Source organism: Notamacropus eugenii, chromosome 7, assembly GCF_028372415.1.
Source record: "Notamacropus eugenii isolate mMacEug1 chromosome 7, mMacEug1.pri_v2, whole genome shotgun sequence".
NCBI classification, from domain to species: domain Eukaryota; kingdom Metazoa; phylum Chordata; class Mammalia; order Diprotodontia; family Macropodidae; genus Notamacropus; species Notamacropus eugenii.
In genome coordinates, this window is record NC_092878.1 from 94261212 (window position 1) to 94286609 (window position 25398).

General features: G+C 35.7%; 1 long non-coding RNA gene across 1 annotated transcript in view; it reads left to right on the forward strand.

Annotated features, from left to right (window-relative positions):
• Positions 1-24532, forward strand: part of LOC140513573 (uncharacterized) — a 30034-nt gene extending 5502 nt beyond the window's left edge. Inside the window, exons 3-4 of the long non-coding RNA XR_011970237.1 lie at positions 23763-23847; positions 24402-24532. This is a non-coding gene — a long non-coding RNA (uncharacterized lncRNA). The remainder of the gene's footprint in view (positions 1-23762; positions 23848-24401) is intronic.
• The last annotated feature ends 866 nt before the right edge of the window (positions 24533-25398 follow it).

Sequence of the window (25398 nt, forward strand, 5' to 3'; positions counted from 1 at the left end):
CAGCAAGATTCAGGTAGTTAAAAATAAAAACCATTGCTTCAGATGTTCATAGCCAAATGTGAATATGGCAGTGCCATGGTCCTATGAAAATAGTGACAAGAATGGTAAAGTTCAAAATGATTTGAAACTTGTGGTATATACTAACAACAATGAAAAAGGGCTTTTAAAAGCTATGACAGCTGATCAGAGCCTTCATCTTTGCTATCCTTGGCAAGAAAATGGCATCTTGTTGCTTTCTATTGCAAAGAACTGTCCCTTAAAGTTAGTTGTTATCATGTTGAACATTTTGTTGCTGTAAATTTGGAGAGAGTTCTAAGTCAGTTGCTCTGATTTTTAGAGTTCTGAGATAGTTATTGCTAATTTTTAATGCAAGAAGTTATAGTTGCACTGGAGAGATATGGGCATCACAATTGCGTTAGGATTAGAGAAAAATGTAATTTATCTTATTAAGAAAGGTGATAATTTTGTTACTAAATATATAGGTGATTCAAAGAGAGGATTGAGAATCTGAATCTAGAAAGATAAAAATGGAGGAAAGGAGGGAGGGAGAGAGAGAGAGAGTGATATAGAGATAAAGGCAGAGAAAGGTAGAAAGATAAATTTCAGGCCTGCATCAGCTACATTTCAAGCTAAAATTGATGGATTCTATAGTTTCTGTTAAAGAGCAAGTGTAGCACAGCCTAGGAATTGTTTGGAAGCAGAGAATAAAAAAAAATCCTCCATCAGATTGACTAGTTTGATTGAGGTAGGTGTGAGACAAGCATTGTGCAGATCAGATCACCTAAGTAGTGGAAGTTTCTGTTCATCAAGAAACTTTCATTGGCAGTTCCTGGGATTGAAACAATACACCAAAGTTTATAGTTTCAGAGTTGTGAGTTACCTTAAACAAATGGTTTTTCCCGACTCATTATCCTGTGCTAGGTTTCCATCAGTGTTACCCCTATTTTCCACCAAGACTGAGTACACCAGTGAAAGAATGATACTAAGGTTTATATGTGGTTTCTGATGTATGTGTTATTTCTGTATTTGCTTTAATATATGAGTACTGATGATTTATCATTTCTTTTGACTTGTTAAGTTAAAGTTAAGTTTTCGTGGAATGGAAAAAGAAAAACTTTTGTGGGGCTTAAAAGCTGAAAAGGTGAATAGAGGGAGGGTATTCCCTTGTAAGAGGCTTACCCTTAGTTCCTTGAGGGAGATTGAGCACAACCACTTGGTTGTACCTCTCTGCCTTGACCTGAAATTATGAAAGGTTGTGAGCAAGTGAATTATGCAGTCAAGAGAGAAAGTAGGTGTATTCATGAGATGTGTGCGGTGCTACAGTATGACTAGCCATCTTGTACAGCTATGCACAAGCTTCTTGGAATGGGGAACATAATAACTCCCCCTTTCAACTTGTCTGTTGCCCAGAGAATAAGTATTGGGGAAAATGAGCAAGAATCATCTCTGCAGCCAAATTGTGGAAGTAGCTGATTCATAGTTTCATAACCTTCTGAAAATTGGTTCTTAGAAGCCACTTATAGATACTCCAGAAAAGGGCAAAGTAATTATATTATCTCCTTCCCAAACCTTCCCATTTTCCTGACTTTCTCATTATTGTTGAGAGTGCCACATTCTCCCAGTTACCACACTTCTACATTACGTGTTATCCTTAACTCCTCACTGACTCTTATTTCTTCCCCAATTTAATCAATTGTAACATCCTGTCATTTTTCAGTTCATAACATTGCTCGTATATGTCTCCTTTCCTCCAATATTGCCATTACTTCATTACCTAACTTCTGAATTGTACTTAGCACAGTGCTTGCAATGTACGAGACACTATATAAGTGTTCATTCTCCCATTCAGGAACTTCCAGTGACAATGTGTTATCCCCAGGATCAAATATAAAATCATCTTTTTGGCTTTTAAAGTTCTTAATAACCTGTCCCTTTCCTACTCTTTCAGTGTTCTTATATTGTACTCCTCTTCATGTACTGTATTATGCAATCCAGCAACATTCACTTCCGTTCTGTTCCTAGGACATGACTTCATCTCCTTACTGAGCATTTTCAACAGCTGGCCCCCAGAACTGGAATGTTTTCCCCCTCTTTATCTCTACCTCCTAACTTTCCCAACTTCCTTCAAATCTTGGCAGAAATCATACCTTCTTCAAGAAGATGTTCCTAGTTATCCTTAATTATAGCATCTTACCTGTGAGGTCACCTCCATTTTGTCCTGTATATATCCTGCTTATACATAGTCATTTGAATGCTATTTCCTTCATTAGGCTATGAGTTTCAGTGACTATTTTTGCCTTTTTTTTATCCCTATTACTTAGCACAGTTCTTGGCACATAGCAGGCACCTAACAGATGCTAGTTAATTTGACTCATTGTGGTACCTGACTATACTAGAAGTTGTAGGCAGGGCTCACTGATACATGTGTTTTCTTGAAGCATTCTTTTTTTTTTTCTCAAGCCTTTAATAGTGGACGGAGAATCCATTGGCATCACTAATATTCTGGGCAGAGAAGAACCCAAATCCATTTTCTGTTTCTCTTCTTAGTTCAGTGCTGGGAAACCTTAGTGTCTTTGTGTTAAGGTAGGATGAATAGAGACATTTAAAAAAGTTCATGAACCCCAGATTAAGAATCACTGCTTTAGAGGCAACTATGATCACAGAATTCCTTCATGCCTGGAATGGAAGTTGGACTAGTTGAGTTCTAAGGTTCCTTCCAACTATAAGATTCTGTGATTCTAAAGACAGGCAAGATACTTCTGAACCAGTGGCCAAAAGGAGGCTCATTTAGTTGTGATGTCAAGTGGCTTTGCAGGCACAGATAGTGGTTTCATCCTGTTGAAGGTGGCTTAAAATGAAAATAGAAGAGAAGAAAGGACCAGAGAGGAACATCATTATATGATTCTAAGTTCTCTCTATAATACAGATCATAGCATGCAACCAAAGAAGAAATTCAAAGAAGAACAGGAGAAAAGAAGGTCCTATAATTGATGTATGATGGCAAGAGAAGATGAGTTGATTTCTTTCAAGATTAAATTTAAGAGTCATTTCTTACATGAAGTTTTTCTTACTCCCCCCACCTCTACCTCCAGCTACTAGTGCCCTTCCTTTCAAAATCACCTTTCATTAATTTTCTATGTGTTCTGCTTTTACTTATGTATGTATAAGTTGTCTTCTCAATTATTCCCAATAAGTTCTTTGTGGGCAGGGACGTTTCCATTTTTGTCTTTGCTTCTGCAATGTTATTTACAATGGCTAGGTTAATAAATGCTTGTTGATTGATTGAGGAGGAGAAGGGAAGACAGGTGGACAGCAAGAACACTCATTTATTGTGCATACCCTTTGTCCCAGCAATACCACTTCTAGTGTTGTACCCCCAAAAGATCATAAAAATGGGAAAATGACTTCCATGTTAAAAAGTCTTTATAGCAGCTCTTCTTTTTGTGGTGGCCAAGAATGGGAAATTGAGGGTATTCCCATCAATTGGGGAATGACTGAACAAGTGGAATATTATTTTTCCATAAGAAATGATGAGCAGGTGAATTTCAGGAAAACTTGGAAAGGCTTATATGAAATGATGCTAAGTGAAGTGAGCAGAACCAGGGCAGTAACAGCCACGTTGTGCAATTGCTGACTTTGACAGACTTAGCTCTTCTCAGCAATACAAGGACCTTTTCAGTCCCAAAAGATTCATGATTGAAAATGCCATCCACATACAGAGAAAGAACTATGGAGTCAGAATGTAGAACGAAGCAGACTATTTTCTTCTTTTTTTTTTTTTTTTGGTTTTGGTTTTTTTTCTTTCTCGTTCCTCTCATTCATTCTAATTCTTCTATACAACATGACTAATGTGAAAAGACGTTTAATAGGAATGTGCATGTACAGCCTATATTGTATTGCATGTCATCTTGGGGAGGGGGGAAAGGAAGGAGGGAGAGAAAAATTAAAACTTATGGAAATGAATATTCAAAACCAAAAATAAATAAACATAAAAAAAATTAAAAAGAAAAGAAAAAAGAGCACTCTATTTGTATTCTCCCGATATTAGGAAAAATGAACAAGGTTCCCAATGCTTTCTTGGCACTTCTTTTGTGCATCTATGGGATAACATGGACATGAGTCATACATGGGCAAACATGGACAATTTGCTATTTGTATTACTGAAGTGAACATCTATATACATGTGATAACTGACCCACTGTAGCATTTAAGTAACTTCTTCCCAGCTGTTGTTTTTACACATAGATCAATTTTGCAAATCTGATCTTTCCCTAAGGCATACAGATTTCAGCCAGACACATCCCAATATCCTACCCCCTTGCATCCAAGAAACTAATGCTAGTATTCTTTCAGCATGAAAGATTTGATTCCACTCATCCTGTTAATTTTCCATCCCGTAAATGTTGTGTCAAATACAATATATGCTCCAATAATGGTAAATCACAGATAAATAGCTTTGCAGTTAGAAAAATTATCTTTTTCATAAAAAGAAATGCCAGACTTATTTGACTCTGGAGTCAGAGGGTCCAGATTCAATCTTGCCTCTATTCTTACAACTTATGTGACCTTAGGCAAATTGCTGAACCTCATTTTTCATCATTTTTAAAATAAGGGAGTGAGTGTAGATACCAACCAAAAGGCCAATCCAGCTTTAAAACTAGGATTCCTTGATCTTTTAAACAAATGATTCTATTTGAAATTAATTGAACACTAACTGTGCGACTCTGACCAGTCACTTAACACTGCTTGCCTCAGTTTCCTTGTCTGTAAAATGAGCTGCAGAAGAAAATGGGGATTTACTCTAGTATCTTTGACAAAAACATCCCATATAGGATCATTAATAGTCAGACATGATTGAAAACTGAATGAACAACAAAAACTCCTGCCTTGAGCAAGAGACATAGAATATTTAGGGTTCTAAGATATACCACAGGGTACCTTGATTTCTTTTTCATTCAAACTATGATTCCATTGGCATAGGGAACTTCCAGAGAGGAAATTCCTGTCAATGCAGATCAATAAGTATTCCATAGTTTATAGTCTCAAATACTTGTCTGGGGCAATGAACAGTTAAGTGATTTACTATTGATTACACAACTAGAATGTGTCAAATGCATGACTTGAACCCAGATTTATCTGGCTCTGAGTTCCAGTTTCTATATATTAAGCCACATTGCCTTTTGTGGGGGGTACTTTTGCTTGGAGGAAAAAGTCAATGATAATAAAGAAAAATAAAACTAATAAATGTATACTTTTAGCTAAGAACTAATAAATGGATACTTTTAGCTAAGACTTTTCAGTAAATTCCTATATTAGTGTCCAGCATTTATGGATTCCAGGGCTAGGTATTGGCCTTAAATGAAACCATTTCAAATCAAATATCTCTTGGTTAATACCAGTTTATAATACCTCCCTAGAGTTGTTTGTAGTCAGATTCTGTGATGTCCTTTATGATCACTCATTCATATTAAATCCCCATAATACCTCTTGGCCTTGAGTAGGCTTCCTAGGACCAACTATATTCAATTTGTAAGCCATAGATCTTTCCTGCTAGCCCCCTTGGGATTATTGCTATATTCCTCTTTTCCAAGTGGTTCTATTTTAGCCAAATCTCCCTGTGGTAGGAGATGAAAGTTTTCCAAATTCTCTCCTGTATGTCACAGAATTTAGTAGTCAATCTTTAGCTAATATTTATTTGATTGACCAAACTAGGATTAAATAAAGTATCTTAACAGCCTGAATTATAGGTTGATGAAATGCAGTAGGAATAAATGAAAAAGTCCTACGTGGGAACAATTAAACAACTGTACAAGTATAGACTAAAGAGGTGAAATTCTTGTCAGCAGATTTATCTGAAGGTTCCAATGGGCTACAAACTCAATGACAGTCATCAGTGTAATACCACAACCAAAAAGTATTAATATAATTTCCAGCTATATTAATGTATTATGTCCTGAATAAATACAGTGGAAATTCCACTGTCCTCTGCCCTGCTCTGGAATATTGTCTTCCATTTGGGATGCTAAGTTGAGCCATTTGACTAAAATAGGTTGACAGAATGGTGAGTTGATTAGACATCATGTTATATGATGGCTGATTAAGGAAACTGAGGGTGAAGAGATAACTTAGGAACATGAAAACTGTCTTCCAGTATTTGAAGAACTTTTAATATGAGTGGGATAATAATTGTTTTGCTTAGCTACAAAAGGAGCAATATTATAAGTTACAAAGGGACAGTGTTAAGCTTAGCATAAGGGAGAAATATTGTAAAAATGAACTGTCCAAAGGTGCAATGGGTTACTTCGTAAAATAGCGCACTCTCTATCACTGGAGGTTTTCAAGCTGAGGATGGGTTACCACTTGGGGAAGGGAAAGAGAACAAATATTTATACAGCATTTCCTATGTGCCAGGTATTGTGCTAAGCACTTTTTACAAATATTATCTCATTTGATTCTCCCAACAACTCTGCGAGACTGGTATTGTTATTATCCCCATTTTATATTTGAAGAAACTGAAGCAGATCAAAGTCAAGTGACTTGCTCAGGGTCATACAGTTAGTGTCTGAGGAAGGATTTTTCAATTCAATAAACATTTGTTAAATTCCTACTATATGCCAGTCACTGTGCAAAGAACTGGGCATACTAAAAGAGGCAAAAGACAGTCTTTGATCTCAAGGAGCTTACAATCTACTGGTGGAGACAATATACAAACAAATATACACAAAGCAAACTATATATAGGATAAAGAAATAATTAAAAGAATTAATAGCTAAAAGAAGTAGTAATTCAAAGAAAATTAAGAGAAAAATAATTTAAAAATAAATAACCCTGGAATTGAATTAGAGAAGTTTTCCTGTAGAAAGTGGAATTTTCATTGGGACGTAAAGGAAACCAAGGTCAGTTGACAGAGTAGAGGAGAGATTCCTGGAGTGGGGGAGAGACAGAGAAAATTCCTCGAGCTGAGAGAGATGGAGTGTCTTCTTCTTGGAACAGCCAGGAAGCTTCTGTCACTGGATCAAAGAGTATGAGTCAAGGGGTAAGATGTAAGAAGACTGGAAAGATATGTGTGTGGGGTGAGGTTATGAAGGGCTTTGAATACCAAAGAGATCACTATGTGTTTGTCCTTTGAAGGAACAGAAAGTCATTGGAGTTTATTGAGTAGGAGGGTGATGTGATAAGACTTGCATTTTAGGAAAATTATTTTAGTTGCTGAAGGAGGATGGATTGAAGTGAGGAGGGACTTGAGGCATACAGACTCACCAGCAGGCTATTGTGGTGTTCAAGGTGTAAGATGATAAGGGCCTGTGCTAGAATGGTGGCAGTATGATAGGAGGGAAAGGGGCATATCAAACAGTTGTTGCAAAGGTGAAATTGACAGGTCTTGCCAACAGCTTGGATATGGAAGGTGAGATACAGTGAGATGACTTCTAGGTTCTGAGCTTGAGGTACTGGTAGGGTGATGCTACCCTCTCAGGTAATAGGGAAAGTAGGAGAGGATAAGGATGATGATAATAAGGATAAGGATGATAAGGATAAGGAAATGATAATGAATTCCATTTTGGACACACTGATTTTAAGATGTGGAAGGTTTAATCTAGAGGAAGATCTAGCAAAAGAAATAGAGAAGGAATAGTCAGATGGGTAGCAGGAAAACCTAGAGAGAACAGAGCTTCAAGGAGGAGAGAATGGTCAACAGTGTTAAAGGCTGAGGAGAGGCCAAGAAGAATTAGAATTGAGAGAAGGCTATTGGATTTGGCAACTGGGAGATCATTATTAACTTTGGAGAGAACAGTGGAATGATAAGGTTGGAAGTCAGATTGTAAGGGTTTAAGGGTTTAAGAAGAGAATGAGAGAAGAGAAACCAGTGATGCCTATTGTAGATGACCTCAGGAGTTTAGCTACAAAGTCTAGAAGAGATATAGGATGATAGCAAGGATGGAAGTATCAAGTGAGGGCTTTTTTTTCAGGACAAGGGAGACATGAGTATGTAGTAAAGCAAATGAATTAGTAGGAAAAAAAGTGAAAGTAGAGATGAAAGAGGAGGAAATCTGTTAGAAGAGGTAGGATGGAATGGGATCACTTTAACGAGTAGAGACTTAGCTTTTGTCAGCAGTAAAGTCACTTCATCAGGAGACAGGCATGAAGAAAGAGAGGTACCTGAGTGACAGTAGATGAGGAAGAGGGGAGAAGGGAGGGTTCATGGGGAATGATCTCAATTGTTTTGGTAAAATATGAGATGTGGTGGGGGTGGAGGAACCATAGAAGATTTGAGAAGCAGTGAATACTTTGAAAGAACCTAGGTGGAGAATGGGATAGTGAATTGATAAGGAAGAAGTAGTAGGATTTGAATTCAGCTCTCCCTGACTCAAGACCTAATATTCAATTCACTGTGCCACTTAGTTGGCACTTTGTTAGCAGTGCAGAGGGGATTCATGCCTTGCATTATGAGTTGAACTCAATGACCTCTGAGGGTCTAGGTCTGTGAGTTTGTGAGAGCTAGGACAAATATTTCTTCTTTTGTGAAGTTTTAAATTCTTGTCTCTGGAGTCAGCATCACTTCAGTATTCCCTGGGCTAAATAGTTTTCTACCTGTGAATCATAGAACTTTCCTTTCAGCCCTCTTGGTATTATTGCCACTGTCTGCTTTCCAAATTGGTTTCATGTCAGCCTAATCTTCCTATGATAAGAGATAGCAGTTTTCCGAACTTTCTCTCTTCCAGTTGTCCCTGAAATAAGATTAGAATCCTTACCATGTTTCATAGGTTCTGAAACTGCAATAGATTCAAGTTGGCACAACTTTTCTAATTTTCTCTCTCTCTTTTTTTTTTAGAAAGGCAGTCAGGGTTAAATGACTTATCTAGGGTCACACAGGTAGTAAGTGTCAATTATCTGAGGCTGGATTTGACCTCACGTCCTCTTGACTCCAATGCTGGAGCTCTATCCACCTAGCTGCCCCAACTAGAATACTTTTTAATCCCTTTTAAAAATTACTTTCTGTTTGTCTTCAGGTTGAAGACCTCTAATTGAGAAAGACATATCCCTCCCTAGCCCCTTGACAAGTTTTTCCCCTGGCCTCCAGGTCTTATTTCACTGATCTACTATTTATTCCATTGTTTCTCTTGATTTTCCTTGGCTTAAAGCCCTTGATTATTTTGTATTTAGCCTAATTTTCCTGGATAATCATGTAAGAAGATTAGTATATTCCCCAAGTGGGGTGGATGTGGGCTAGAAAGGAGGGAGGGGGCACCTTAAATAATTTTATAGCAAAGTATATTGAATTTCTTAAACATTTTAATAACTTAAGGTGAAATGGTTTGCTTTATAAGCTAGTGGTATTGGCCTTTGAATGAAAGAAATGGATAAATATGAAGCACTTTTAGTAATTGAATGATTGAGAATAAGCCATGACACCTTGGCCTTTAAAAAGCAAGATGATCCCACTCTAACTTTCAGCTTTGAAGAAGGAGACAATTCTGAGCTCTTGAGGGCACAGTAGTACAGTGTGTGTGTGTGTGTGTGTGTGTGTGTGTGTACACAGGAGGGAGGGGAGTAGGGGAGACTAGATTTCACTCCTTTCTCTCCCCTATTTGCAAAGATGTCTTGCAGCAGAAAGATCTGGATATAGAAGATATTTACATGTGTACAGCCTGAAAGAGGAATTCTAGAAAAATGCTTCCTGAATTCCAAACCTTTGAATTCTCTAGGCAGCATGATTTCAGAATCTCATAGAGAAGGGAGATTTCTCAGTCAGCAATACTTTCGAGAGTTGGCACATGGCTAATTCCAAGTTGAAAACTTCATTAATTCAAGAGTTCTAGTTTATGTACGTCCTAAAGAGAGAGAATATCTGAATTCTAAGAAGCAGGGAAATCACCTTGCTGACAAAGGTCCATATAGTCAAAGCTATGGTTTTTCTGGGAGAGTTGTATGGCTGTGAAAGTTGAACTGTAAGGAAAACTCAACACTGCAGAATTGCTGATTTTGAATTGTGGTGCTGGAGGAGACAGGTTGAGAGTCCTGGGATAGCAAGGAGATCAGATCAACACCTTAAGAAATTAATTCAGGCTATTCACTAGAAGGTCAAATATTGAAAATGAAGCTTAAATACTTTGGCCACATAATCAGAAGATGGGAGTCATTGTAAAAGACCCTGATGTTGGGAAAGATTGAAGTCAGATGGTAGAGGATGATTTGGATAGATATTGTCATGGAAACAATGAACAGGAACTTAGACTTCAGGAGACACTGGAGGATAGGAGGTCCTAGCATGTGATGGTCCATGGGCTCATGAAGAGTTGGGCACAACTGAATGACTGAAGAGGAACAGCAAAAATATTCACTGAGTTGTATTTACTGTAGGTAAAATTATTTCTTAACTTATTTTTATAGGTTGGTCCCTTTGATCTTGATGCTATCATCCCTGGATCTTATCTCCTTCATGTTAACTAGCCACCAATGATCATGGACAGATATAACAACCCTTTTCTGTTTTAAATATCTTGATCTCTATGAAACATTCCACTAAACTCCTTTTTGTTGTCTTTAGGGAAGACTCTAGTTTTCAACTCATTTACAGAACAGAGATAACTAACAGTCTCTGATTCTAATGAATTATCTTGTAACTTTTACAACTCAGTTTCATCAGCTTTCTAGATTATGTTTGACCCCTCATTTCTGAAGTACATGTCCAGGATATTGCATCTGAGAAGGAACATGATATAATTCCTGAAACCATTTCCCTCTCTTGACTTAAGAATTCTTGTAGTCACCTCCTTTGCGGTACTTGGAGATCTCAAACAATAAGATGGGAATCATTCTTTCACAGTTTTCTATGAAAAAGAGGTGCTAATTATTTCTGGTGGAAAGACCTCTGTACTAAAACATAGCTCTTGAGTTGGAAGGGCTAGGTTAGAAATAATCTAGTCTAACCTCTCCATTCTGTGGAAACACACATATACATACACACACACACACACACACACACACATCTTGACAAAGACACAGAGAGAGACTGAAAGACAGAGACAGACAGAGAGATGAAGAGACAGAGAGATTCAGAAACAGAGAGACCTGATTGACTAAAGACATATAGGTGTTCAGTAGGCAGAATTTAGCCCAGGTCTTCTGGCTCCAAAGTTAGTGATCTTTCCACTATACCTCTTATAGCCTCTCTTGAGAAGCATTTCTGAGTCAATATGTGACCTTTGGCAGGTCAGATCTTTCTCTGGTCTCAATATTTTATCTTAAAATGTGTGTGAGGAGGGGGAGATGGACTAAATTATCTTCCAGTTTTGACACTCTAAATACAGCAGAGTGGAATATGATTAATTTAAAATTCCAATCATGTTCTTATTCTTATTGCTTAGTGGATGACAAGCAATTTTCTAAATGTATTTATGTCCCAAATAAGTATTTTTATCATCATTTACCATAATAATCATCTTCAGTTAAAATGATAACATTTACAGAAGGGTTATGAACATCTACATCAATGAATCTCTTTAATTTCTAAAGCAAACTTGTATGTTTTGCTTCTTTTAAAGGTTTGTTGAAGTGTCATATTCAAATTCAGTATGTTTCAGAATGATAATTAAGTGGAGAAAATTTAGTTATCTCCTTTCTGTGAGGAAGAAACAAACTGCAGAGATGTTAGTTGTCACAAAATCTGCTCCAACTAAATTGAAGATTTGGAATAAAACAATCAATATGATCATGCATTCAATTAAGGAATACTAGAGATGAAATTCTGTTGTTGACCAAACCAAAAAGATAATCATCATCTTTTCAATTGATTTTGTGAGGACCAGCCACCACCAAATATGAGGTGGTTTTTTTTCTTAAAGTATAACACTAAACACCATCTACAGGTTAATAGCAAGGAGCCTGGTAGGTGATAGAATGGATGAGAAGATGCTCCAAATTACAACTATATTTAGAATTATTCGTGTTAAAATCCTGTTAACATTTATATACGAAGATGACTGTCATGGATCATTTTCTTGAGTCATATCTTATCATCTTTCACTTGGAACTATCAGAGTATAGAAACAGAATGAAATAGCATTCTGTGAGTTATAACACACTGCAAACATGGAAAGTGCTAGGGTTAATAAAGGGGGTTTCTTATCTCACTGATTTTGAGTTTCAGCTCCCATCTAACAGTATTTTTTTTAATGCTTCCTAGCCTGGACAACATTATCCCTGATACAGAGAAAATGGATGCAAAATAGCAATTGAGTCATTCCATCCTCTTATTATCATCCATTTTCATTGTATTAACCACCTTGGACAGTAGTCCTACCATTTTTAGTCAATGTTTAATCCATCAACAATCATTTATTAAGTGCTTGCAATGGGGTATGCACTATGCTAGATTCTGGAGATGGAAAAACAAATTTAACTGTCCCTAACCTAAAGGATTTTGCATTCTAATGGGAGAAATAACATCTACATATTTAAGTATAAATGGAATGAATACACAGTTGTTTGAGGAGAATCTGGAAAGGCTTTATAAAGACAAAGGAGGTGGGATGTCTTGTAAGAAAATAGGGATTATACCCAAATTTAGACCACTATTGCCTTGCAACTCTGTGGCCCATATGCTCTGTCAGAGAGTTATATCTTTGAAAAGGGATTTGGGGTGTACTGGAGTGCCAGCCTAGGAAAGGTGATTGTTAAATTTTCAGTGTAAGCATTTATACATCAAAAATGGGCAATTGCTAGAAAACAGGGCTTGATTTTTGTTGGTGTTATTGTTAATTGCCAAAGAGGCAATAATGCAGATTAAGCTTAAAAGTATGTGAATATACTTGATGTTTTTCCCTAGAGAATCCAGTTGTTAAACATTTATAAATAATCTATTGTTATGGTTGGAATGAGACATAGATGTGATAGAATCAAATCTCTTATGTTAATAGATAAAAAAAAGTGAAACCCAGAGAGAAGTGACTCTTCCAGCTGCCACAGCCAGTCAGTGATAGAGTAAGGAATCAAATCTATGTCCCCTCACTGTTAGTCTAGTTTTCTTTCTTTGCTAGATTATTACTGTCATCTAGGGAGAGCATTGCCTCTGGGGCCTGAATTCAAATCACAGCTCTGACATTTTTTAACTGTGTGACTTTCTACCTCTGCTAGTATGATTTATCTATTTTTTTCTTTCCTATTTAAGTGGCCATCTCCCTGACTGCTTTTTAAAGAGACCTATTCACTGAATGGTCATTGCCCTACTTTAAGTGAGTACCTGAAAGGCCTTAGCCTAAAAGACTAAGGTCTCCCTTTGCATCCTGGACTATCATCTTGATGAATATCTGGTCACTGGACCCAGATGGCTCAGGAAGAGAAAGTAAGACTGGTGACTTTTCACAGCGCTCCCTCACTCAAAACAAAGTTAAGTGCAAGTCATGTCATCATTTCTCTGATGTCATGATTCTCTTAGAAAACAAAAGATGAACACAGCAAAAACCTGTGAGTATTTCTCCACCTCAGTTTACAAAATGAGAGACTTCTGAAGTCTTTTCCAGATCTTTCCAGATCTATGAACCTAAGATATTATGATCTAACATTAGGTAACAAACTCTGAGTTAAGCAAATTAATCATTTATCTGCAGATACATACTCCAGGTAATTATGATTGCAAGCTAAATCACAAAATCCATTTGAGTGACCTAACCATTAAAAGTCATAAGAGATTACATCAACTGTTGAGTAACTGATGAGACCATTAAATCAACAATTCAGTTGATCTATTCCAAAGAAAAGGATGAATACATTTAAATATAGGAAAATAGAGTGAAACAAACAAATCCCTTTACATATGCCATAAAATATAAGATATTGAACAACTAGCTTTAAGTCCCTATAAATGAGAATTGAATTTGGAGCAGTGACTGGTGAAGAACTGTGGATCTCATTAAAAATACCTACCTAGCTGGCCTCCAGAAATATTTTTTAGTTACGATCTAACATTGATCCTATTATAAAATGCATTTTAGCAAAAGCACAGTGAGATGGGAGAAGAATCCAATAATGCTTTCATGTTACTGTTCTGGCATATAATGTAACCTTACTTTAAATACTTTACCCAAGCATTCAGACTTGGAGGTTCAGAGATTCCCATTGATGTGACATTTGATGAAAAACTGCAATATTTTCATGTTCCCTATTTATTATAAGTGTAAATAAGCTCACAATTATTTCTTCAACCATTTTGGGAGACTGACATTTATTTTGACAATTAGGATTGCAACAACTCACTGAATTACATAGGGATTAGGTCCTAGTATATATGTTTTTCTTATTATAAATGTTTCTAATGGTAATTAATTTTTTTCGTAAAGTGTTTGTTGATATTTTTCAGTTTCTATTATTGACTCTTAAAAGGTGTTCACATTTGTTAGGACCTTAGGACAAACTCATGATAATTACCAAGAATTTGTCAAGTGCCTACTATGTGCCAGGCATTGTACAACAGAGATACAAATACAAACTGAAATAATCCCTGGCCCCAGGGAGTTTGCATTCTATGGGGAGGGGACAAGATATTCTTATCAACGAGACCAACATTCCCCTGTGTTCTTATAAAAGCTTCAGACATAAGCAGAAATAAATTAAAATGAGTGATTTCATTGTTTTCAAAACTGGAGAGATTCTTTCCTGCTTTAAAGTTATATGATTTTATGACTTGGTGCTCACTACTAATTAAAATTACTTGAAATTACTTTGTACGTATTAAAAATTGTTTTAATCTGTGCACAAGCTGTAAGTCCTTCATAGAATGTAATCTCCTTTTAGCTAAAGACTGTCCCCCATTCCTTTTACTCCACAAGATTTTTGTATCTCGAGTACACTGCCTGGCTTATGATAGGTGGTGCTTAATATGTGTTTATTGAATTAAATATTAAAGAAAAAGTTAGTGGGGAGATGTAGATGTATGGCTTATCAGAATTTTGGAGACTATGAAAGTCACCTAAAATGGCTGGCGGAAAGGAAGGAAAGCTAGATTTGGGCTCTTGTCCTGGCTATGAAATTTCTTCCCTGTGAATGTTTGGTATCTACCCATCGTCCTGGTCCCAGCTTACTTATTTGTAACTTGGGAAAATAAATGTCATGCTACTTCTCCCTCAAAGCTATTGTAAGAAAAACAGTTTGTAAACTTTGAAACTATATGTAAATGTAAATGCTTATTATTAGTAACATAGTCAAAATTGCTAATATAGACACTCTCTTCCTTAACTTTCTTGTTTGTTGAATGTAATTTTTTCTGTTCCATATAATGATAGGTACCTTGGAAGGCTCTCTTCTTATAAGCTATCTTTCATGCATACATTAAGATCGCATAATAATCAATAAACAAGAATTTATTAAATAGCTATGATATAATAGACACTGTAAAAGATACTAGGGATACAAATACAAAAAATGAAACAATTCTTCCTCCACAAAGAATATTTTTGTTGTAATTCAGTCTTGTCTGACTCTTCATGACCCCTTTTGCTTTCTGGCAAAGACATGGAAATGGCTTGCCATTTCCTTCTCCTCATTTTGCAGATGAGAAAGCTGAGGTAAACAAGGTTAAGGGACTAGCGCAGGGTCACAGAGCTATTAATTGTCTGAGGCTGGATTTGAACTCAGGTCTTCCTGACTCCAGGCACAGCTCTCTTATCCACTATGCCATCTAGATGCTTTGTCAAGGAACATACATTTTATCAAGAAAGACAATATGTATATAGATAAATGTATACAAAATATGTATACATACAAATTATACGAGAAATAAAAAACAAATGAAAACTAGTTAAGTACAAGGTAGTTTTAGGGAGGGTATTAACAGTTGGAGAGGATAAATGGTTAAGATTTTTTTTTTTTTTTTGCTTTCTAATGCTTTATCTAGTTTTCTTTTTTTTTTTTTATTTTTTTTTATTTTTATTTTGTAATGTTTAACAATCACTGCCATACAATTGCGATTTTATCCCTCCCCACCTACTCCCCACTACCCCCCTCCCTCCCCACGACTGCATACAATTCTGTATAGATTCTACATATACTTTCCTATTGAGTATATTTTCACTATAGTCATGCTATGTAGTCAGACTAAGATAAATGAAAGAAATCGTATAACAAATCAGAACATGATACACAAACACATACACATACACAAACATGATCTGCTACAATATGTGAGTGACTTCCATATTTCTCTCTCTGAGTGTGGCAGGCATTTTGCCTTGAGATCCTCCATTGGGATTTTTTTTTTTTTTTGGTAAGAAGTTCTTGTGTTATTACAAAAATCTAAGTCTACCAGAAAAAACTCTCACACACTGTGGTTGTTGCTGTGCATAAAGTTCTCCTGGTTCTGCTCCTTTCACTCAGCATCAGGTCATATAAGTCCTTCCAGGCCTCTCTGAAGTCTTCTTGTTCATCATTTCTTATGGCACAATAGTACTCCATTACATTCATATACCATAATTTATTCAGCCATTCCCCAATTGATGGACATCCCCTTGACTTCCAGTTTTTGGCAACTACATAGAGTGCTGCTATAAATATTTTTGTACATGTGGGACCCTTTCCCATTTTTATGATCTCTTGGGGATATAGTCCTAGTAGCGATATTGCTGGGTCAAAGGGTATGCACATTTTTGTAGCCCTTTGGGCATAGTTCCAAATTGCTCTCCAGAATGGTTGGATGTGCTTGCAGCTCCACCAACAATGAATTAGTGTTCCAACTTTCCCACATCCTCTCCAGCATTTATCATTTTCTTGTTCTGTCATGTTTGCCAATCTTATAGGTGTGATGTGGTACCTCAGAGTTGTTTTGATTTGCATCTCTCTAACCAATAGTGATTTAGAGCATTTTTTCATATGATTATAGATAGCTTTAATTTCTTCCTCTGAAAATTGCCTGTTCATATCCTTTGACCATTTATCAATTGGGGAATGACTTGTATGATTATACATTTGGATCAGTTCTCTATAAATTCTAGAAATGAGGCCTTTATCCCCGAGCTTAGCTGTAAAAATTCTTTCCCAATTTACTACATCCCTCCGGATTTTGGTTGCATTGGGTTTGGTTGTGCAAAAACTTCTCAGTTTAATGTAATCAAAGTTATCCATTTTGCATTTCATAATGCATTCTTTCTCTCCTTTAGTAAAGAATTCTTCCCTTCTCCATAGATCTCATAAATACACTATTCCTTGCTTCTCCAGTTTATTCATGGTATCAATCTTTATACCTAAATCATGTACCCATTTGGACTTTATTCTTGTGTACGGTGTCAGGTATGGGTCTATGCCTAATTTCCGCCACACAATGGTTAAGATTAATGAAAAAGGTGATGCTTGAACTGCTTTTGAAGAAATTTTTAGAGTCAGAAGTGATGACTAGTACAAAAACGTGGAGATAGAGAATGGAATGCTATGTAAGGAACAGAGAGAACAGTTTGGCTGGACCCTAATCAGGAATGGGATTAATGTATAATGAAATATGGAATGGGCTTTAAATACCAGAGGACAGAGGAATTTAGGTTTGATATTGCTGGTAATAAGTTGTTGCAGTTCAGGGATAATAGCTTTTATATAGCTCTTATAAAGGTTGTCAAGTGCTTTATATTTTATTTAATTTGATCCTCACTACAACCATATGAGAGAAGTACTATTATTATCTCTATTTTATGAAGGAGGAAACTGAGGTCCAGAGAAATTATGTTACTTGTCCAGAGCCACATAACTGGTCTTGAATTCAAATCTTTTTGACTCCAGATCTAGTGCTCTATTCTCTATGCCACCTAGTAAAATGGCCAGATCTACTCTTTTTTTGTCTTACTTTTGAAAATTTATTTTTAGTTTTCAAAATTCACTTCTGTAGGATTTTGAGTTCTACATTTTCTCCTCCTCCCTTCCCTTGCCCCTCTCCAAAATGGCATGAAATCTGATATAGGCTTTATATACATATTCATCTTAAACATTAAATTTACTTTTAAGGATAATTGTTTTGATAACTGTTTGGTTTGTGTTGGTTGGGTGTGAGGAGAGACTTGAGGCAAGGAGATCAACTAAGAGGCTATTGTAAAAGGTTAGGAGAGAGATAATAAGGACCTCTATAAGGAAAAAAATTAGTTGTGTGGGACTAGTTGCGAGAAATTGTGGAGGTAGAAATGGTATGATTTGTAACTTTTTTGTTATGTGGGTTGTGCAAGAATGAGAAGTCAAGAAAAACACCAAAGATGAGGTATACTTAGATGTATTTGAAAGTGGCACAGGAGGAACCAGTAGATAAAGAGAGATTGGAGATTAGAGAAGGAAAGGAGATGATGGAGAGGGCAATCTCCAAAAGAAGAGAGAAGATTGGATCAAAGGCCCAATGACTTATTATTTGACTTAATTCCCATTATTTCCCATCACTCAGTATAGGTTCCTAAGAAACTAGCCTGTTTATTGTTTCCATGTGCAGTATCCTGTTTCCTACTTCTTTGCCTTTGCTCAAGATTAGAATGTTCTTATGCTAAAAGATCTTTATTGTGCATACCCTTGTCCCAGCAATACCACTACTAAGGTAGTGGTAGTAGTTCACGTTTTTTAACTTTGATTCGTAGCGGGGTTGGCTTTTGCAAGGAGAAAGGCTTTTGGTTTTTTTTTTTTTTTTTTGTTATCAAAGACTGGTGGAAGGGAGATAATGAAGAATGATGGCAAGAGCTTTTGAAAAGATGATGAGAGGAGGAGAGACAGTTAAGGACTAAAGACTTCAATTTACTCAGTAAAGTAACAGATTCAATCTTCAGTTGAGAGACTGGCAGTGGGGAGATATGAGAGATTTGAGGAGAGAAGAGAAGGCATGGTGCTCAACTCTCACGTGTGGCTCCAAGAAGCTGTAGCATGTGCAATGGACACATCTTGAAAAACTGTCTTGGCAGATGGGCTAGCCCAAGTTGACAGTAACTGATGAGCCTCACCTGTTGGTGAGATGAGAGGGGTTGTCTGCCCCAACCATGTGAAGACTTCCCCTGGCAGAATGGGCAGATGAAGATTACTTGTTCTAATGGTCATGAATGTATCTGAAGCAGGTACTGTGGAGTGCTTAGAGCTAAGTTAGACATTGAAGATGCCAAGATCATCCACTGTATCCTGGGCCATTGTATCACTTGACTTTTGTTTTACCATTGGACTTAAATGACTAGAAGACAAAATGAGGTTGATGACTTTGTGCAACTGTATCTCACTTAAATTCTGTTCACCATGGGTCAAGACATTACCCCATGATGTCATTGGTCCTTTTCAAAAATGAAGGACAAATAATACCACAATTTATTCTGGCATTCCCCAATTCATAGGATTCCCCTTAATTTCCATTTTTTTGCCACCATAAAAAGAGTTGCTATAAATATTTTTTGTGCAAATTAGTTATTTTTTTCTTTGACCTCTTTGAGATACAGACCTAGTAGTGGTATTGCTGGGTAAAAGGTATGCATGGTAAACCTCTTGTGGCATAAGAACATTCTAGTCCTAAACAAAGGCACAGAGGTAGGAAATAAGATATTGTTCATGGAAACAATAAATAGGCTAGTTTCTCAGTTTCTATATTGAGTGATGAGAAATAATGGGAATTAAGTCAAATAACATGTCAGATTTCTAGTTGGTGTTATGTATAGTCCCTCTTCTCCACTCTAAGTTCTGCTCCCATTTCCACCATACCTCACACTGACTGGATTACATTCAAATCTACACTATGGTCATGGTTTAGGTATTCCTCTTTCATGTCCATTCAACAAAAACACAGGTGATCTAAATTCTCTGAACTTACATAGCTTAACTTTGGCCTGATGGACCAACCAATCAATCAATCAGTCAATGAATCAACAAGCATTTATCAAATTCCTACCATGAGCCCACTGAACACTAAAATATTTCTTCCTTTTCTGTAATGACAGTGCTAACGAAGGCCTGCAATTTAAGATAAAATATATGAATGACATTAGTCAGATCTTTAATTTTTTTCTTTTTGCCTGAGAATAAAGAGTTTATGTTTCACTTATAATCCAGGATAGCAATCTAAACCCATTTAAAGCTTGGCATTCATTGTTAATGGTTTCCTTTTACAGAATTTTAGTTGTGAATTTATTAAAATATCCATAACTTGTTCCCCCTTAAGGTCTGTAAGAATGAGCTTATGCATTCCTGGAAGCAAATTGCAAATCAGCATTTTTAATGCTGCCTAAGATCCTTTGTGTTTTTTTTTTAATTACTAACATAGATCAAATTTATGTTAATTGTATAAAAAAATAACACAAATAATCAGTAACATTTACACAACTTCAAGTAGTTAACCTAGTTCTGTGGCAGTAGAATTGTACAATAGTCAGCACCTTAAACTAGGTAGAAAAATCAAATAAGACATTCTCTCATGTATATATTTCATTATCTAAATCTAAAGGTGTTCTTTTAAATATATTAAGGAATCTGGGGCTAGTGATGTCCTCTTTTTATGTAAGTGTTCTAGAAAACAATTCTTAACAAGACAAGAAATGTCACTAACAACATTAAAAAGGCAAAAGAATTCCCTGTGGTAAAATTACATCAAAACAGACACTAAAGGAAAGAACTACTTAGGCATTTTTAGTCTGCTTCCCCTGGAATTAACATTTATTTAGTTCGTATGTTATCCTGTAATACATTGACTTTATTTTTTGCTAGTAAAAAGAAGACCCATGAATAATACCCAGAAAGAATAAAAAAAAAAGTCTCATGAATTAGTAAGTACTGATATCCTTAGGGGAAAAATGATGTCTTCTCTGTAGGCCATATAGTTTCTGACACCAAGTTGGGTTTCCAAAAAAGCTCATGATCTTATCAGTGGAAATGAGTGACAGGTCAAGAATTTTCTTATCAATTGAAAAATAGTAATGCTGCTTGAGGGACATCACAGGTGTGCTTCCTCATCTTCCGAGAAAGCCCATCTTTAATTGACATTCCATTGGGTGCTCTAAGGCAATGTTAATTATACAAGGCCTACTTTGGCCCCCAGTGTTTTTTCTACCTTCCCCCCTCCTCAGTTGTCTATCTTCACTGAGAGGGAGTTGTCAGCATATAAACTTGACTCTTTGACAGCCAATTAGTGGACTTTTTCCCCTGGAAATTTCCCCCTGGATCAAAACATAGAGACCAAATTTTCTTTTTTTTTTTTTTTTTTTGCCCCCTGCAAAACCTGTTTCTGATTCTGCATTTGCAGCCCATATCATTTGACATTTAGAGGCCACCAGACAGTAAGCTAATGACCAGCCCACCACTCAGTGTGGGTGATAGATTTTCACTCATGCTAACTCAGTTTCTATTATAGACCTCAGGTATTGTACAGGCTCAAGAAGATAGTTATTAATCTTAGCTTAGATTTGTCTAAACTAACAGCCATAGTATTTTGGATATAGAAGGAAACTGAGGGATCATGGACTCTAGGGATTTCATTTTATTAATAAGAAAACCCAGGTTTAGGGAAGTTTAAATAAATTTGCCCCAGACCAGAAAACTGGTTAGTGGTTGGTTTAACCCAAATTCAAGTCTCTGGACCTGCAGAGTCCACTACATCAAACATCTCCCAACTCTTAATTGTTTTTTGAATGTTACCAGCAACATTAGCTAATAAATCCAGAATAGCTTTTTTCATGCTTGGATGGAGGCTGAATGAGCATGTTTTGACTTCTAAGGTTATTGACATTTCTTAAGTGATAGCCGCTCATTGTAATGTGTAAAGACTTACTTAGCAGACCTAATGAAAATCTAATCAATTCTGCAATTTGAGGATGCTGAGCTCAGTCAGAAAATACACACACACACACACACACACACACACACACACACACACACACACACACACACACACACACATACACACATACACACATACTTGTGCAGGCACACAAAAAATGGAATTACTACATTAAAATCAGTTTAGCTATTGTAAAAGACTGTGATGTGAAATGTATTTTTAAGATTTTGAAATAGGTACCTGTATTAATTTCAATGAGAACCTTTCAAAGAATTGATGCATAGCTGCCAAGTTGAAGTCTGATTAGAAAAAATGGAACATAATAAAAGTTATACTACAGTAGTTTTGACTGTTAAGGGGCAATAGATTTAGAATAAAAATGAGATGGACAAAACTATCTAGCTTGTACCAATATGCCCTGTTAATTAAAAAATTATGTGAACCATCCACCTCCTGAAATAGCTTAGATAAGAATGCAAAAGCTCCCTGAATCAATCTTTCAAAAGTCCCTATTATGTGAGAGTGTAATGTTCTTTTTAATTGTGTGCTGACATTTATTTCCATGTAAAAGGAATTCTTATAAAAAAAGCTCAAAAAGTAACCTGGTTAATCTCATTACTAGTTAATTCCAGTTCTGGTTAGACCAAGCCCCTTATTCTCGTGATCAATCTCTTATACTCATGGAGGACTTTTTCTACCCCTATTGATAAGGAACTAGGCAGCCTTATCAAAAACTCAAAAGAGAAGGCCTGGGATCCAGTAGATAGAGGGAAGATGTCTGAAATATGTGATCACCTTCTTTTCAATGATGTGCAAGACACAAATGATTATATTATTTGAATTTCTTTTTTTTGTTTGTTTGTTTGGAGTGGGGAAAGGATGCTGCTGCAAATTATCCTAAAGTAACCTCTAACATGCATTTCATGATTTCACTCACTGTATACTTTTAATTCATCTTATGTACCCCAAACAGAAAATATAGTGATTGTGTCATACTAATTTGATGATTATTAGATACAATGAAAAAGATGAAATATGAAGAAACTTCTTCATTTAATTTGCAATTAAGGTTCTTAAAAGTGCAAATTAATTAACGTTACATCTCACTTTGGTTCCTACTGACAAAGTGGATTTGAATTATATATGTTTTTAGGCATATCATTTAGATCTATGTATAGTTAAGTTCACTTTTACCTCAAAAGGAAAAAGAAGACTTTAATAGTCACATGCCATATATATATATATATATATATATATATATATATACATATATATATATATATGCTAAATTATGGGAAGTTTAAAATATTAAAAAAAAGAATGTTATAAAAACATATTCCTTTGCACATTGGTGGCTAGGCTTGACTATTATTAAACATGAAAATGCATGCAAGCAGAGATCAACCCAATAAGTCATATATTGGTTAAAACATTCTGTTGTTTTAAAAAAAAATGTGACCACTAAGAAGTTTCTTAAGATTCGAGCTAATCCTAACTGTTGAGATGAATGTTATATGTCATAAATTAGGTTATAACAATTTTCTTTTGCTTTTAAAAGCAAATGAAAATGCTGAAATATATTGCAGCTCAAACTCTTACTTTAATCATTATAAACTGGAAGGAAATGAGAATAATCAATTGAAGATATAGAATCTTAGATTTCCTGAGGGGCATGCAGATACTTCATGTAAGTAATAAAGCAGAATAAAATGAGAATGTTTATACCTATAGCATTCTTTTTCATCATTCCAATCATCACGTAATTGTATTTTGAAAGAATGGTATCTTGCTGATGATTTATCAGGAATACAAAGTCAGTCAGACACAATCACTGTCCCCAAGGTAGATAGCTAGACATAAACATACACATGCACATAGCAAAAGGACTGGACAAACTAGATTGTATTAAAGTAGATTAGAAGAAATCCATAAAAAACTTGATACAAAACTTGTTCCATTTATTATTATCATTTTTATAATTATTGTCCTATATTCATCCTGTCTACAGTCCAGTGCTGACTTCATTTCCTGAGTCTTCTACTATGTATTTGCTGAGCTCAAGAAATGTTTATAAAGCAGAACAGATTGTGCTGGTAAGTATTTAATAACCAGGCTGTCTGGGGGAGGGGGAGGGGAATAATGAATGTACACTTAAATTTAATCTGCATTATTAATACTTTCCTAAGTCCAGACAATTAACAAAACAATAAATCCTTGATTTGTAGCAATTGCTGATTTCTGAGGTGTAAATACTCTCACTGAAAATTTAATAAGTGGTTCTTTCAAGTTGGTTAGAGCATAATCCCAACTCTATCCAAGTCAGATATTGCCTCAATATTATTATCCCCACTTTCCAAGTGAAGGGATTGAAGTTCAGAAAAGTCACGACTTTCCCGTGACCATAAAACCAGTATATGTATGAGCCAGAATTTTAAATCCAGATTTCCTGACTACCAGTACTTTCCATTATGTCATCATGCCTCTCATACCTTTTCTCTTCTCAGATATCATAGAATGCTTTGCTTGAACCACCCGAATTCGTTTTATAATGAATTATTTTGTATGTGAATTATCTATCCTTACTACTCTACAGGCTTCATGAGCATGAAGGCCATGCCTTAATGTATTTTTCCTTTTTTTTTTTCAGATCCTACCTCAGGATTCTGAGCAAACAGTAAAATAAAATAAAATAAACAAAACCCTACAGATATTTCTTGGAAGATTCTGTCAATTAGCAATTTAATAATTTACATCAATTTTAATAAAAAATTTGATAACAGCTTTATGACAAATGGAAATTCAACCTATTTGAGGACCAGATCAGAGTGAGCAGACTATTATACTCAAAAAATGAAAGATATAATAATCTCAGTTCAAAAAATAGGAACAGTGTTTTTGTTGGCAAAACATTCCTAGTACAGTGTATTAAGCATTTTGCATAAGCAGAAGTTGGAGATCACAGCAAGGATTTAATTATTATTTATGTTTTAAAAGTATTGATGAAATAGCAACTGGGGGAAGGTAACTTATCGAAAGGCTTATTTCTATTAGGTTACTTTGTTCAAATAGTAAAACACAACACTTCTTAGCCTTGTGAAACAAGTTTCTCTATTGCCCATAGAGTACTCTTATTTTACAGAGAAAAAGCAAACGTCCTCTTCATAGAGATTACATCTAGGTAGCTAGTTAGAGTGATATTAGACCACAGGAACTTGGATTTGAATGAGAAGTCAAATGTGTCCTGAGGAAGAAAGATGTTAATTTTGTTTTATTGGATTTTACTGTAGCTATTAATATATTTTGCTGGAGATTTATGTGATCAATTTATCTTACAGCCTGAACTAACTCTGCTAACACATTTTATCAAGCTTTGAAATCTTCAGCATATCATTTTTCCCTCCTCATATTTTAGTGCTTTGGGAAAATTCTTTCCTTGCTTTTCCAGACACTTACAACACATCCACAGTTTGGGATTGAATAAATCATAATTAATGGAACAAAACTGACCAATGGTTTTTTATATACTTATCCTTTTCTACCACACCTAACATATAGTCATCTGGGCATGTTATTTCCATGAAACTGATATTGTAGGAGACTTTATTTTTAATGACAAATGACCCACCCTTTTTGTTTTGTGGCCC